General features: G+C 38.4%; 1 protein-coding gene and 1 non-coding gene across 3 annotated transcripts in view; both read right to left on the bottom strand.

Annotated features, from left to right (window-relative positions):
• SMYD3 (SET and MYND domain containing 3) overlaps positions 1-17,397 on the bottom strand; it is a 714,044-nt gene that overhangs the window by 340,212 nt on the left and 356,435 nt on the right. The gene's annotated exons all lie outside the window — the stretch shown is intronic.
• Positions 8,998-9,104, bottom strand: LOC133069775 (U6 spliceosomal RNA). Its single transcript, XR_009695989.1, has one exon. It is a non-coding gene; the product is annotated as a U6 spliceosomal RNA (small nuclear RNA).

The raw sequence follows: 17,397 nt of genomic DNA, 5'->3' as shown, positions 1-17,397 counted from the left end.
GGCACAACCACTTCTATCAGGAGGAAGCAAACTAGGCTGTTGACTTTCCAACTGATTTCTCTACTGCCCCCTTCTGCTTAAACAGGACACAGGAAGCAGGTTCCCCAGATGACAAAAATAACTTGAGGCCAGGTTAATGCAATGCAAAATGTTGATGTATGGCAAAAACCACCACAGTATTGTAAAGTAATTAGCCTCCAATTAATATAAGGAAATCAATTTTTTTTTAAATAAAAGGCTTCCTGAATTCAGGAAAAAAAAAAAATCCAGCCTAGCAATAAGACTTGATTATCTCATTGTTTAAAAAAGAGCTTTTCATTTTCCAACAGAAGTCATTTCCTGTGCATCCTGAATTCTGATTCATGTGTCAGGTTATGCAAACCCAGTAATGGCACTTATACTCCTAAGCAGGAAACAACTTAGGTATCCATGCAGCCAGCAATTTCACATTTACAGTACAAAAAAAAAACAAAAAAACACACCTACTCTAAAAACTGAGTTCCTTTAGTCCAAAAAAACAATGCAAATAATAGTATTTCTCACCACTGGTCAAATGTATGTATTTTCTTTATGACAGGATATCTTTCGGTTAGGAACTTGGAAATTAATTGTTACTATATGACTATTGATGTATCTTTCGATCTCAATACCATTACAATGTAATAGAAACGACTTAAATTCCTAGGAGGTGAATAATAGCTGTGTAATTCCAATAATGAACTTTTAAGGGAAAAGGACTACAAGAATAATAAGTGGTTCTGAAAGTGCCTATATATTATCAGTAACCAAGTACATAAATCAGAAGTACCATAAAGTTTTACAGATAATTATTTTTAAATATGTAATAGAGGATAGATTAAACAGAAAGAAAGTAGCTGAACACAGCTCTGCTTTCTAGTTTATTTCTCCTAAATTCAAATGTTAGACAAAACGAAATAAAATAAAGAGAAGAGGAAGATATATGTTATTGCTGTCATTCAGCCCCTAAGTAATGTCTGACTCTTTGCAACTCCATGGACTGTACCCACCAGGCTCCTCTGTCCACGGGATTTCCCAGGCAAGAAGACTAGAGTGTGTTGCCATTTCCTTCTCTAGAGGATCTTCCTGACCCAGAGATGGAACCCGCATCTCCTGCATTGGCAGGCGTATTCTTTACCACTGAGCCACCAGGGAAGCCCGGAAGATATAAGTGCTATCTCAAAGGCCATTCAAAGGGCAAAAATGATTTTAAAAGCAGATGATGATATTTTTTTCCAGGTAGGAGGTCTACTAAAAAATGAAATCACAGGAGATATAACTCAGTTCTACCCTTCATTTCAAATACGCTGAAAATTCATGGTGACCCTAGAAGCCTACATCAAATACCACCAGCGAGTTAATACATGCAATAATCACATGGGATACAGCCCATCTTCACCCAGTGATCAGATGAAGCCAGCTATCATTTATACCAACTCAAGACTTTCAGTGATGGAAAATATTTAAAAAGGAAAAAAGAAAAGCTAACAGGCACCTCTTTCTGTCAATCTAATGACAGTTTCATCATTACAGTCACCAAGTTTGACTCCATAGACTGTAGCCCTCCTCTGTCCATGGGATTTCCCAGGTAAGAACACTAGAGTGGATTGCAATTCCTTCTCCAGGGGATCTTCCTGGTCCAGGGATTGAACCTGCATCTCCTATACTGGCTGGAGGGTTATTTACCACTGACCCAACAGGGAAGCAATGCCAGTTCTCTAACAAACAAATTCTCCATCCTCTGTCAGGGAAATCCTTCTAAATTCAAATCTGATTGACACACCTTGAGGCAAAGGCATGGGGCATGTGCGCTCATTGGCTTCTCGGCCTTCTTTAGTGCAAAAACAATGGCTGATGCTCCAACAGCTGCTTTGAGCCATGCAGCACCTTCGAGAAGAAAGCCAGGTACAACAGAGCCAAAGAGAGACTCAGCCAGGACCTCTGAGGGCTTGTTAAAGCTGCTACTCCATCCCTGGAAGGTTTGCCTGGTTTTTTTTACGTGAGAGTATAAACTCCTATATCTGTGCCACTGTAGTTGGATCTCCGTTTCTTGCAGGTAAATGGTTTAACTAATATATTCCCTCCTGAATGACTCTGCATTACCCATCAGATGTCCTGAATCCTACTTCACCTTCTGTCACATGCCATACTGCTTTTGCTAAGAACACTATTCCCTATCATGCCCCACATTCTCATAGATCAGGTTCCTCTGCATGAAACCAGACCCCAACCCACCCACTACTGGCTTACTAAATTCCCAGTCCCGCATCCTAAGCTCAAGGGTCATTCCTACATGGTCTTTGCTGGTCCTCTCTTCCCCTTCCAGTGAGGCTCTCCTCTTCTGTCTCTCTCTTCCCCCTCTATAGCATTCCACTCACAGCCCTCCTCGTTGAATTTTAATCATCTGTATACATATCTGTCTTCTATAAATCCTTAGTCCTGAGAGCAGAGAGTATATCATGTTCATCTCTATATCCTTAGCATCTGGCACAGTGTCTGGCTCATGACCTTTACTGGATGGCCAATATTTTGATTTATAAACGATGGATCAATAGCCAGTCAAGCTTGAATGTGACTTGTTCTGGGAAATAATTATCCTCAACCCAACCTGTGTGCCTGCAGAACACTCTGGACATACCACTGAATAACAGATTGTGGTTAGGTATTCACACATTTGCCTCTCCTGCCAGACTGGGAGACCCAGAAAGGCAGGGACCATGCATCACACAGGTTGGTACCAACACTGAACACCTTGACTGACTCACAGCACTTGCTCAATAAATATTTACTCAGCACTGACACAGAACGACTAAACGAAGAATGGCCTTCTTTCATCTCCTGTTCATCACACACTGCTACAGTAGGGATACAAAATAATCACAGAGTCTTTGCTTTGAGAAGGTTATATATACTAATAATTAGAAAGTATGAATACAGCTTTTAAGACAGAATACCATGTTGTGTCTGCAGTCTCTAGCCCGTATTATGTACTAATCTATAATATTTCATGATACTAAAGATGAAACAAAAGTAATCTAGGATATAATCTTAATGCATGATATTTCTTGTTTGATGAGTATTTTAAAAATCCACTTAGTAAATATGTGGCAACAAAGAACCAGTGGGAAGCTAAACATTACTGCCAATTGAGTCAGACCAAGGCTGAGACCCTTGCCTCACATTTGTTTGACTTTACCTTCCAGCATTATCACAAATTTTGAAACCCCTTCCATTTTGTCAAGGACAACTGCTCTAATTGGTGTTCATTTTAATTGTAATCTTTCAAAAATGAAAGAGTACAACAGTCATCTATGTCTGTTAAACAGAGGTTGACCTGAGATACAATGTACATTTTTGTTTCCATACTTTTCAGTTTATTACCAAACAAGTAACACTGTTTTTTTCTCTTTCACATCTTAAAATTAACTGCAGCTAATACCAGACTCTTAATAGTGGATAAAGACTTGCCCTGGCCTTCCTGGTGGCTCAGACTGCAATCCCTGGATCTGGAGGAGGGCATGGCAATCCACTCCAGTATTCTTGCCTGGGAAATCCCATGAACAGAGGAGCCTGGCAGGCTACAGTCCATGGGGTCACAAAGAATTGGAAATGACTGAGCCACTAATACTTTCACTCTTTGCTTTCAATGACTTGCCCTATAGGGCAAGGAGGAAGAATGAATTCTGGACACTGGTCCTTAAATGAGTATTCAGTGATGTCATTCTGGGATAAAGAACACAGTCTTAATGATGGCATCTGGGAATACTACCCATGACAGGAGCCTCATAACATAACAAAGAGATTTACTAAAAGATTTCTAATAAAACAAAATATCATAAACTAAGTGAAAATTTTCACGCTCAGAATAAGACACCAGTTAATACAATACCTATATCCTCTTTTATAGTAACATATCATCTCCAACAAGCTACCGTGATATCTGAAAATATTTCTATTTCCAAGGGGAAAAAAAATCTCCCTTTATTCTCTCAAACTTTAAAAAGAAACATATTTTATAGAATGTCTGGGAAGGAAAAACTGATAACACAAAAAGAAAAGAAAAAAAATTTCCAACATTTTACGGAGCCAAGGAGACACAATATTAAGAACATACATGTGTTCATCTCCAGCACACACATCTACATCCTTATGAAAATGTATTCATATAAGATGTTACTAAGAATTCTGAAAACTACTCCTTACTGCCAAATGAAAAATTGCTAAAGCCCCAAACATCTGTCATGTATTTCAAAAGTGATTCACTAAATATTAATCCTATTACATGTTAATGAAATATCCCCAGTTGCCAAATAATTTTCAAAAATGCACTTACTCATTAAAGAAAAAAATCACATATTTGACTAAAGGACATATTTCATTTAACTCTTACTGAACCTTCTCATTGAACACTAGGTGGTCATTCTGGTAAGTCCAGCTTTATAACAGAGCTGGAATTCAGAGACCAAATGCAAGATGGCAGTGTGTGCCATGACAGGCTAAATGCAGCTGATGTCCTAACCAAGAAGTCAAGCAAACATTCTCCCTGCTATGCAGAACTACTTTCATATCTGTACCAAAAGAAAACAATGTGGAATACAGCAATTACTAACGTCAGGCCAATCCTATGGTTCCCAAAGGAGGCATAATTTTACATCTATGGTTCATGGAATTTATTCAGAGGAAGTTTCTGTCAGTAGAAAACATACTTTATGAGTTTTTGGTTTTTATTTTGATTTCCAGGGAACATCATCTCTAGAATGCTCAGTGATGTCTAGTAAAAGAGAAAGATGTAAGGGGAGATAAGAGACTATCCTCAACAATGAATTCTCCTCCTGTTCTCTCACCAGAAACTGAGTAACTTTAGTCAAAAATGGAGTTCAAAACCACAGAAACCCAAAATTCTGAAGTACCAGAATGCCTATGAGATAATAACTGAAGCTGAGTATGTTCAAAACAATTCAAAATTAAAGAGAACTTCATGTTGCTTGTATATCAGGGTCCAGACAGAAGAAGAGCCATAGCTTCAGTGGCCTAAGTCAGTCTGGGCTGTAAAATAATACCTTTTCTTTTTTCTTTAAGTCAGTGATCCTATTTACAGAGCATGTCTTTTTTTATTATATGTATTTTTCAATTGGTTGATGATTTATTTACAATATTGGTTTGATTTCTGTGATACATCAACATGAATTAACCATAGGTATATCTATGGACCCTCCCTCTTGAATTTCCCTCCCACCTTCCGCCCATTCCCACCCCTCTAGGTTACTACAGAGCCCCAGTTTGAGTTCCCTGGGTCATAGCAAATTCCCACTGGTTATCTATTTACATATAGTGTATGTCCTTCCATGCTACTCTCTCTTTCATCTCACCCTCTGGCTCCTGTCTCCAAAAGTCTGTTCTCTATGTCTGTGTTTCCACTGCTGCTCTGTGAATGGGTTCATCAGTACCATCTTTCTTAAGCCTGTATGTATACGTATAGCTGATTCACTTTGCTGCACAGCAGAAACTAATGCAACATTATAAAGCAATTATATGCCAATAAAAAAAAAAAGATAAAAATTTTCAAAATACCTTTTCTAACAGTGACAATCCTTGGTTTGCATCTTTATATTTTTGTTCCTAATAAAACTAAAGGCATTTCAATTAAATTACATGGTTTTATTGTGCTACACAAGGTAATATATAAACTACTAGTATATAAGTCCAAAAGACCTAACTAAATCATCACACAGAAATGCATGCTGTCCTCAGAGAACCAACTTATGGTTACCAGGCAGGGAAGGTTGAGGGAAGGGATAGTTAGGGAGTTTTGGACTGGCAAATACACACTGCTGTATTTAAAATGGATAACCCACAAGGACCTATTGTACAGTACAGGGGACTCTGCTTAATGTTATGTGACAGCCTGGATGGAAGGGGAGTGTGGGGGAGATGGGAAACATGTCTATGTATGATTAAATCCTTACACTGTCCACCTGGAATGATCTTGATATTGTTAATTGGCTCAACTAAAATATAAAATGGGCTTCCCTGGTGGCTCAGATGGTAAAGAATCTGCCTGCAATGCAGGAGATCTGGGTTCGATCCCTGAGTTGGGAAGATCCCCTGAAGGAGGGCATGGCAACCCACTCTAGCCTGGAGAATCCCCATGGACAGAGGAGCCTATAGTCCATGGGGTCACAAAGAGTCAGATACGACTAAGTGACTAAGCATACACCAATATAAAATTAAAAGTTAAAAAAAAAAAATGCTTGCTGTCAAATTTTCCATTTTTTTTCCTTCCAAGAAATGTGTGATTTCATACAGGAACCACCAAAGTAATAGCAGCCCCAGCACGAAAGGCTGAGCCCAGCTCTCCACCTGCCTTCATTAGCCAATCGTCCCATCAATTCTGCATGCAGGTCATCTCAGCCACCCTGTCACTATCCTCTGTCGCTATCATCTATAAATGCATTGTAGGCATGCACGTGTACATGATCCGTCGTGTCCGGCTCTGGGAGACTCCATGGACTATACAGTCTATGGAATTCTCTAGGCCAGAATACTGGAGTAGGTAGCCTTTTCCTTCTCCAGGGGATCTTCCCAACCCAGGGATCGAACCCAGGTCCCCCACATTGCAGGCAGATTCTTTACCAGCTGAGCCACAAGGGAAGCCCATATTAACTAAATCAGCATCTAACATTCCTTGAAGGTGATTAAAGAAATGTCATAAAATTTGAAGATGCTGCGCTCTAATGAGAAGATGAATTGTGGGTAGAGTCAACTTCCTAACATGTACAGATCACTGATTAAATGTGATGGTTGGCGGCTCAGTGGTAAAGACTCTGCCTACCAATGCAGGAGATGCAGGAGACTCAGGTTCCATCTCTGGGCTGAGAAGAAACCCTGGAGGAGGAAATGGCAACCAGCGTCAGTATTCTTGCCTGGAAAATTCCATGTACAGTGGAGTCTGGAAGGTTACAGTACATGGGGTTGCAAAGCGTTGGACATGACTTAGCTACCGAGCACACACACCGTGTGAGGCAATGTGAGTGCACAATACTGCTAAGACGACCCCTAGTGCTTTCGATCTAATGGGAGGAGAAATAAGTAAAAGACCAATGTAACATAAGGCAGATGTCCTAAGTGCTAGAGAGACACACAAATAGCATAATTTTAAAAAAAGAAAACAACTGGCTGTGATGTCTCAAGCTTGAACATGTCTTTTGGTCACACAAAGGCACCTGGGCAGGTCTCATCCCAGGCCACGCACGACCCCGAAGTAGAGTTTGATCTTCTACTCAAAACAAAATCTGACCCTATTTCCTTTAACAGATTTCTGATGTGTCAACCATTATGGAAATTTCCTCTAGTTAGTAAAGATGATGACGATGGCATATTTAAAACCTTGAATAAGTTTCTTAGTACTCCACATACTGAAATAGAATCCATATCCAATTTTTCTCAAAAAAAAAAAACCCCACAAAATCCCCCTGCAGAATGAATACAATTTAAGTCATTAGAATATAACTTTTATCATTTCAATCATCTCAAGAACATGTACTGACTATTGTCTGTCATACCAAATGAAAGACAAAATCTTACTGTGCCCATGTGGTAAACATGACATACATTACATTACATTAATGTAATTAATACATTACATTACATACTAGAGGTTTCTGTGACAAAGAAACTAGGGCTTTCTAGATCAAGTCTTTCAGGTATTTCTCATTCTGGTATAGACAGAACAAAAAAGGAGTAAACAAAAAACAGAATGAATTTAAAAAAAAAACAAAACAGTATTAAAGAAGTGATCCCTGAGTTTACAGCAATTTTAAAAGCACAGCAGAGGACCACAGTACTGATGAACTGGAAGGAAAGAAATACTCCAATGGAGTGATGACATATCATACAGGACCCTTTGATAAAGCTGAGAGGAGTGAGGGTAAAAGAGAACTGCAACAGTGATGATGATCACGATCAGAAGTGGTGGTGGGGATACTGAGCAACAGACAGATGCCAGGACGTGGCCATGAAATTTAGATGACAACAGAAAGAAAGACAGCCAGCCAATCAATAAATCACCAGCAAGAACAACAATAACCAGTTCTGTAATCAGAAAGGTGCTGAAAAGGAGTGAAAACTACCTAAGGATTCACTTCCTTTTATACATAATAAACTTTGAAGAATGTATAAAATGTATCTCAAGAAAGAGGCTGAGGAATCAGGAGAATTAGAAACCACCTGGGCAGATTTCAGCATCCCTCAAAGTTATCAGCCAGACGTCTGGAAAGTGCTTCAAGAACAGTACCAGAGCAGGAAGGGGCACCCACATGTGGTGCAGCATGGTGCCAAGCTGGGAAGAAAGACCACTGAAGCTTCGACAGGACCCCACGTGGGCACAAGTGGTGAGGAACAGCTGTAGACCAGTAGCTCTCAGCGGGAGTGGCACTGCCCTGGGGCCATTTTTGGATGTTTTCAATGATCACAATGGGAAACTGGAGCCGGGCATGCTAGACAGGACAATCTTCAATAACAAAGGCTTATCTTGTATCCTGCAAGTCTTGCCAATTTCTCACTGGACTTTTCTGTAGATGGAAAATTCCTATTTATGATTATCTAAATTTAGAAACTAATTCCAATTTACTGAGAGACACAGAGTTTCCTACACATTTTAATAACTACTAAATTTTCAAAGACTGCAGTTTCCTTGAATGTAAACTGAGGAAGGATTATACTTTGTTTCATTTGAACTTATATCAGAATTGTTCACCGTTTTGGGAAATCATGTCATCAAATCATGGTGTTTAATATAACATACCTGCATCCATTCGCATTTGCAGCTGTTACATTTATGGTTACTCCATGTGTGTCTGTGTATACTTATTTAGTCATCATTTAAAAATTTCAAGTATAAAGAACTTTTGAAAAATGCTAAATTGAATGTTGTTTGACTTTTCTTTTTCTTTTTTTTCAAAGAATGGCACTTTATTTTAAAAAAATATGGAATGCTTCACAAATTTGCGTGTCATCCTTGCGCAGGGGCCATGCTAATCTTCTCTGTATCGTTGCAATTTTAGTATATGTGCTGCCGAAGAGAGCACGTTTGACTTTTCTTTAATCCAAACTTACGCATGAGAAATAGGTTCAAATATCTGACTATCTTATTACAACTCTTAGCAGAGTAACGAACCAGTATTTACATAGTAAAATGCATTTAAAGTTATCTTTCAGGACTTCCCTGGCAGTCCAGTGGTTAAGATTCCATGCTTCCACTGAAGTGGCCTGTTTCTGACCCCTGGTCAGGGAACTAGATCCCACACGCCACAACTAGAGATCCTGTCTGCCACAACTAAGACTTGGGGCAGCTAAATAAATAAATATTTTAAAGTTATCTTTTTTATAGCTACAGCATTATTTTAGTTTCAAAATTCAATGTATAGGTGGTTCTATTATTTATAAATTTCATTTTGAAAATAAAGGGGGTATATTCCAAAAGATGCTATGAAGAGAGGGCAATGAATCCGATATGGCTAGTAACGACCGCTTTAGCTGCATCAGCGAAAACTGTAGAATAGATTCTAATTTTCCTGTAGAGAAAGACAAAGGGCAACAGTATCAAAAGTTGATGCCAGCAATGAAGAAGAAAACATCACCTGTTCATGACTAGAATAGGAGACTGGAAAGGGCAGGTTTCCTGTTCTTTCAGCAATACCATCTAACCAGTCTGCATAAACAGCTAACTGCCTCTCATTCACAGAAAAGGTACAAGCTTTTTTGTCAATAACTGCAACTGAGATGAGCCCTGGTAGTTTCAGAAATACTGCTGTTTCCATGTCATGATACTCTATTGGAAAGTATCCGACAAAAGACAGGTGGGAAATTTGACTCTGCAGAACAACTCTCTATTTTCTGTTTTATATTGCTTTTAAAGAACTAATTTCTAAACTAGTCTAATCTGTACACTCACTGCAGTGGGGCAGAGACATTGAGAGGGGAGACATGCAAGGGAAAGGAAAAGAGGAAGCTAAAGTGACTGCATACATAGCTCATCACTTCTATGATGAAGGTTGTTAGTATCAAGTATCAATTTGTTATTATTAACGATTTGTACTACACATAATAATGGTAGAAATGCATATACAAAGTAAAACCCTATTTGGTAGAGTTAATAATATTAACAAAGACCTTCAAGTTTCTCTTTAAATATCATCTTCTCAATGTAGTTCATATATACAAGGGAACATTACTCAGCCATAAAAAGGAACAGAATTGGGTCATTTGTAGTTATGTAGACGCATTTGTAGTTATGTAGATGGACCTTGAGTTTGTAATACAGACTGAAGTCAGAAACAGAAAAACAAATATCATGTATTAATGCATATGTATGAAATCTAGAAAAACGGTACTGATGGACCGATTTGCAGGGGAGGAATAGAAATGCAGGTGTAGAGAATGGACTTGTGGACACAGTGGGATAAGGAGAGGGTGGACTAATTGAGACAGCAGTACTGACACAGATGTCCTACCGTGTGTAAAATGGGTGGTCAGTGGGAACCTTATAACACAGGTTGCTCAGCTTGGTGCTCTGTGACAAACTAGAGGGGTGGGATGGGGGGGGCGTGGACGGGAGGCTCAAGGAGAAGGGAATATATGTATACGTTCAACTGATTCACTTTCTTGTACAGCAGAAAGTAACACAACATTATAAAGCAATTATATTCCAATTTAAAAAAAAAAAATCATCTTCTCGACAAGGCCTAAAGTGACTCCATGTTTAAAATCACAACTCACTCTGCAATCTACATTCCCAGTCCCTATAGTGATGCTCAATTTTGTCCCATAGTTCTGCTCAATTTCTAGCATGCTACATAATTGACTTATTTATTATGATTATCATTGCCTCCTGTTACTAAAATATAAGCTCCACAAGGGGAGGAACCACTGCCTGTTTTGTTTGCTTTAGATTCCAGCATCTAAAAAGGGGGGCTGAAATAGTAGGTGGTCTGTACCTATTTGTGGAAAGAATGAACAGAACACCTATCATTAACTGAATACTTTCTATGTACCAGAAACATCGTAAAGTGCTTTACAGAGAGGATTTATTTAATCCTTACTAATAGAGCCTGCAAGGTAAATATTAGTAACCTCCATATCACAGGTGAGAAAACTGGAATTTTGAGAAGCTAAGAAAGCTGTCTAACATGGACAGCCAGTGAGCGGTAGGGCTGGCATTCGTGTCAAGTCCAGGCAGTGAGAGAGGAAAGTCCATCCAATGATCCACGCACTGGACCTTGGCAGAGTTCAGACACCACCACTCTCCCCTCTGGAGACGAAAGAGGTCTCTGGGTCACTCAGCCCCAGTGATAATCCCAATTTTACTCACTGGCACCCTCAGCAAGGGGCCTCCCTGCTGGCTCAGATGGCTTGGACAGCAAGGAGATCAAACCAGTCAATCCTAAAGAACATCAACCCTGAATATTCATTGGAAGGGCTGATGCTGAAGCAGAAGCTCCAATACTTTGGCCACTTGATGCGAAGAGCCGACTCATTGGAAAAGACCCTGATGCTGGAAAAGACTGAAGGTAGGGGGCAACAGAAAATGAGAAGGTTGGATGGCATCACTGACTCAGTGGACATGAGTTTAAGCAAATTCTGGGAGATGGTGAAGGACAGGGAAGCCTGGCGTGCTGCAGTTCATGAGGTCGAAGAGAGTCAGATACAACTTAGCGACCGAACAATACCCCCAGCAAAATATGCATAATAAAAAGCAATGTATTAATGCACCTGTGCTCATAAATACCTCAGTTGGGGGTCTTACAAGCTTTGATAGGTAATTGTTGACTTAACACCTCTAAAACAAAGAGTGCCTTGCCCCTAAACACTCCGCGAGACAAAAGGAAATTTATCAAATGCAGTAAAAATAAAACTTAAAAATAGAGAAGAGCATGGCTGATCTCAGCTTCCTAAAGTGACATTTTACATTTTCTCATTTCTCAAAGTATCTTTGAGGGACTAACCTTTTGACATTCCGAGCTATTTTCTTTCAACTAACAGCATCTTCTGCTGCATGTTCTCTATTCAAACTAGACCAGAGGGAACAATGACAGTCTGCATCTATGATGCTACTGTTTAATCAACCCTGAATAAAGCGCTCGGTACACATAAGAGAAGGCACGTATGTCAAGGGACTCACGAGAGGTTAAAAGAAGGGGTTGCCAGGAGAGGACTCATCTGTTCACAGGAGAGGAGTAATGCTCCATCAGGCTGAGGAAGTTCTGAATACATTTCTTTCTCTCTTTTTTAAGACTGAATTATTTTAAGATAATTCTACAGTACTGTTATCTGATAAGGCAAAGACAGTACTAAACTCTTAACATATAAATGTTCATAACTGCATCACAATAAATTCTTCTTTGGTATGCCCTTCACTGAATTATCTCAAGTATTTCTAAAATTTCAAGTTCTGATGAATCAAGATACAATTGTAGCTACGTCTCCTCCTAGTCAAAGGCACAGAGTCTAGAAAACTAAGAACATTAAGTGATGCTACAATCTGAAGGCAAGTTAAAAATGCCAAGAAAGGAAAGAGTATCCCCAAGAAGACAGGTCCTCCAGAAGCAGGTGACCACAGACAATGACCTGCAGGGTGACTCACACAATTCATCACGTCACTTTGAGTGGCCATCGTTTAGAATTAAGGCTTAATCCCTAGTCTAAACTATGGTTTTTCCAGGAGTATGGATGTGAGAACTGGACCATGAAGAAGGTTGAGTGCTCAAGAATTGAGACTTTTGAACTACGGTGCTAGAGAAGACTCTTGAGAGTCCCTTGACCAGCAAGGAGATCAAAACAGTCAATCCTAAAGGAAGTCAATCCTAAAGGAAGTCAATCCTAAATATTCACTAGAAGGACAGATGCTGAAACTGAAGTTCCAATACTTTTGGCCACCTGAGGTGAAGAGCCAACTCACTGGAAAAGACCCTGATACTGGTAAAATTTGAAGGCAGGAGGAGAAGGGGATGATGGAGGATGAGATGGTTGGATGGCATCACCAACTCAATGGACATGAGCTTGAGCAAGCTCCGGGAGATAGTGAAGGACAGAGAAGCGTGGCATGCTGCAGTCCATGGGGTCACAAAGAATCAGACATGACTGAGCGACTGAACAACAATAACAACAATATGTAGACAAAATTATCTCCAAAAAGACTTAGGCTCCTTCACTCTTTTATATAGTTAGTTTCTAGACCTCCATATCTTTGGTGTTATAAACAGCAGTAGAATTTGCTCAAATTGAGCTCCTATTACAAGTACTATACCCACTGAATCTGCAAAACTGAAAATTTTAAATTACAAAACAGGTAATGCAGAGTGACTGCCCCCCCCAAGGATACCAATGTATGCTAAAATATATTGATTCTTATAGAGTGATTGCCCTTTTAAAATTCAAAACTGCATCACTCAAAGAAAATTACAAACTATATTTATTATTTATAAAGAAGCTAGAAATCTTAAGTGAAAACAATGCATTTCTGTTTTAAACATCCAATTTTTACTCTCTTTAGATAACAGAGGATTTTAATCTCCTCCTAATCACAAGGAGAAAATGCTGCTTGGATCAAAAGCAGCAGTTACATGCACTCACTGCACTTCAGATGGTTCCGACCATTTTGAAAGAGATCAATTTTGCATTTCCATTTCTCCTGCCTAAACCATCACGAGGGTTTAACTTTCCTCTAGTCCTTTACTTTCTAATCTATCTTTGACATTATTACCAGAATTATCTTACTAAATCATCATAATCATGTTATTCTCTTGCTTAGAAACTTTACATAACTCCCTATTTACTACAGAACAAAGTCCAAACTTCATACCAGAGCATTCAAGAACCCTATAATCAAAGCTCGTTTCATCTGTCCAGTCCCCGGTTGTTTAGTCGCTAAATCGTGTCCAGCGCTTTGTGACCCTATGGACTGTAGCCCACCAGGCTCCTCCATCCATAGGATCTCCCAGGCAAGTATACTGAAGTGGGTTGCCATTTCCTTCTCCAGGAGATCTTCCCAATCCAGGGATCGAACCCTCATGTCTTGTGTCTCCTGCATTCCCAGGTGGACTTTTTTTTTCCTTTTTTTTTAAACCATTGAGCCTCCAGGGAAGCCTTTCAGTTCCCTATATGACAACAAAGCTCAACAGCTCCAGGGCTTTAAGGACTGGGTACACACAGAACCCTTCCCTCCACTGATCAGCCTCACTCCACACATATTCTACTTTTTTCATGAAGATATTCCTGATCCTTATAGTTACAGTTACTTGTTTCTTCCTTTGCATTCCCACCACACACAGAGTTTTACCACTGGAATGATGCCTAGTGTATCATGTTTAGTATTATCAGTGGCTGCCTGCATTGCCCTCTAGCTTGCTACTGTACAAGATCAAAGATTCTCTTTGGTTTAACTCCAGATTATCCGAGCTATCTAACAAAGAACCATGTACATGGTGGTTGCCTTGAAGTGAATGCTTACTGAGTGAAAGAATGAAAGAACCATGCAGTCACCCATCCATCCATAAGAAGGGGGAAAGATGAAGCTGTGAATCAAAGACAAGCTTTTGAACACCTGCACTTACACATATCATCACCACAGGTTTTTCAGGATGCAAGGTAAACTTACCAAGATCAAGTAAGAGTGTGTGTGTTTTTGTGCACCTGCATGCACACAAGAACACATAGATGCACAAAATTTTAAAACCAATACCATTTATAATTGCTCAAAAATAAATACTCAGTTGTAAATCTAACAAAACATAGATAGGATCTATATGAAGAAAACTACGAGTTGATAAAGGAAATTATAGAAAATCTAAGTAAATGGAGAGACATCATGTTCACGGATTAGAAAACTTCATATAGTAAAAAATGTAAATTATCTCCAGATTGATACATAGATCCAATGTAATTAGCATCAGAATCCTAGCAACAAATTTTTTAGCTATATAAAAGATTATTCTAAAATATATTTGGGGAACTTCCCTGGTGGTCCAGTGGTTAAGACTCCACACTTCCACTGCAGGGGGGCGTGGGTTCAATCTGGTTAAAGAACTAGGATCCCATATGCCACAGTTAAAAAAAAAATTTTTTTTTAATTTGAAAAGCCAAAGGAACTAGAATAGCTAAAACTATAATGGGAAAGGAAAAAGGGAAAGGTGTCAGTCTACATGTATTTCAAGATACTATACAGCTTATGGTGATTGAGACTGTGTGGTATTGTTAAAGGCATAGACACACAAGCAATGTAACAGAATAGTGAATCCAGAAAAAAAAGATAAAATCTTTTGGATTCAGGACTAGGCAAACCACGCCTAGACAACACCAAAAGAACTATCCCCAAAATATTAAATACTATTGATAAACTAGACTTCAACAAAATTAAAAGATGAGTTATATACTAGGAGAAACTACCTCCAAATCATGTATCTGATAAAGAACTAGAATCTAGAATACATAAAGAACTCTCAAATCTCAACAGTTTGAAAAACTGAACATTTGATTTAATGCAGAGAAGGTAACTTTCCCACAACACATCATTTAAATCAGCTCGTATAATCTGACTGAGGGAAAAAGCTCCCAGGCTCTGCAGTTACTGAAAATGTCAGTTGGTCCAGTTCCCATAATGTCAGGCAAGGATGAGAGTGTTTTCCATAGTAAATCTTCATATTTTACTAAATGGAGAAGCTAGAAAACTCAAAAAAAAAAAAAAAACGTTCAAAAGGCCTTAATGTTATTAAACTTGCTGTATAATGATAATATCTCATTGTCCCTTCAGTAGTTTTCAATTTTTACTTTCCTTAGTTGGGAATTTCTACAAAAAGAAGGGTGAAGAGGCCCATCTGTTACAATTACTGATCTGCCCTAAAACCTGATTCTTGACTCATGTCATCATTATTGGCAGCAACTAACGGAGGGAGGAGTATACTATACTGGGAGCAGCATGAGGAAACATCCTTTTAAAGAAATTAAAATTTTCTCTCTTTCATGAGCATATTTTGTAAAAAGTAGCAGAGTAAGAGCACAATAAACTCAACTGCTATCAAAACAATACTTGAAAACATTTCATTATTTTAATAACAGTCAGGGCTAAGTTAGCAATTGACATTGTGGTGGCTCTTATTATTATAATTAAAATTATATTCTAAATTTTAATTTTAAACTCCATAATTAAACCATTGCCATCAATAGGCTAAAAGTACTTCAAAAGGAATACATTATTGTTTTGATCAAACTATTTAAAAATGCATGATATTTGTACCAGAAGAACCATTTCCATACACAGGCAAAGATAGCCCTGGGGAAATGACTAGTGAAACTTCAGATAAAATGACATTTTAATCTTCCTGTACAAACCACATCTCCTACCTAGCTTCCTAAGCATGTCAGCTCACTTTGTTACTTGCTGTATTACATTAAGAAAAATGTTTTTATTTTCTCACCTTTCCTTCTAGAAGTGGCATATGACTGACATTTCAAGAGGAATCGCCTTTACTTGGAAATATTTTCTTTTTAGAAATAGTACTCCAAAAGTATACTTCAACCTAAATTCCATTAAGACATATTTTAAATTGGGGCTTTTCATAAAAGCGTTTAATAAACATGCATGTATTCAGCTCAGCTAGATCATTTATATAATTTATAGATGATCTAGATAATTTATAAATGTAGGCAAATTTTAAATTATACATTTGTAATATAAGTTTCAGAAGATAAATTAACATATACTTCTTATTTGCTCCTAGCAGGTCCACTTTTGTGTTTCAGGATCCATGAAACCCTTGAAAGTATATGCAAATTTTGTTATGTGTGCTTAGTTTTAAACAGTTTCTCAAAAGAATCTGTGAATCATTGGTTTATTCCCAAATGACCATTATATTTATAAATAGCATCTCTGAGCAGAAAACAAAACATGACTTTTGGAGGACTTAAGTAACCACGTAGCTGTCCGTTTACTTCTATACCTATATGCAATTAGTTTGGATTTACCAAATTTTTCAGATGCTTGCTTGTACATCAAGCCAACCTAAAAATTATGTCCCCTAGAAAATGTTCATAGTCAAACCTCAAAGAAAATTAGGTACCTAGTGCTGGAGGAACTAGCATTGGGCCCTGGAATCGTGCTAAAGTAGGCAGTAAGAACTAGAAAGGAAGAAGAGCTTCTCTGACTTACAACTACATCGGTATTTGAGTGCAAAACATTACTAATATTTAAAATGCAAATATGCTCGTTAAAATTAAAAAAGTAAATCTTTCTCTTACAGTGATATGTTGAAGAGCTACAATTTGGTAATATACCTCAAAGTTTTTCAATTCAAACCTTTTAAGATAGGTCTAGGACGTCCCTGGTGG

The sequence above is a fragment of the Dama dama genome, chromosome 14, assembly GCF_033118175.1.
Source record: "Dama dama isolate Ldn47 chromosome 14, ASM3311817v1, whole genome shotgun sequence".
NCBI classification, from domain to species: Eukaryota; Metazoa; Chordata; class Mammalia; order Artiodactyla; family Cervidae; genus Dama; species Dama dama.
This window is presented reverse-complemented; position numbering and strand designations above follow the sequence as displayed.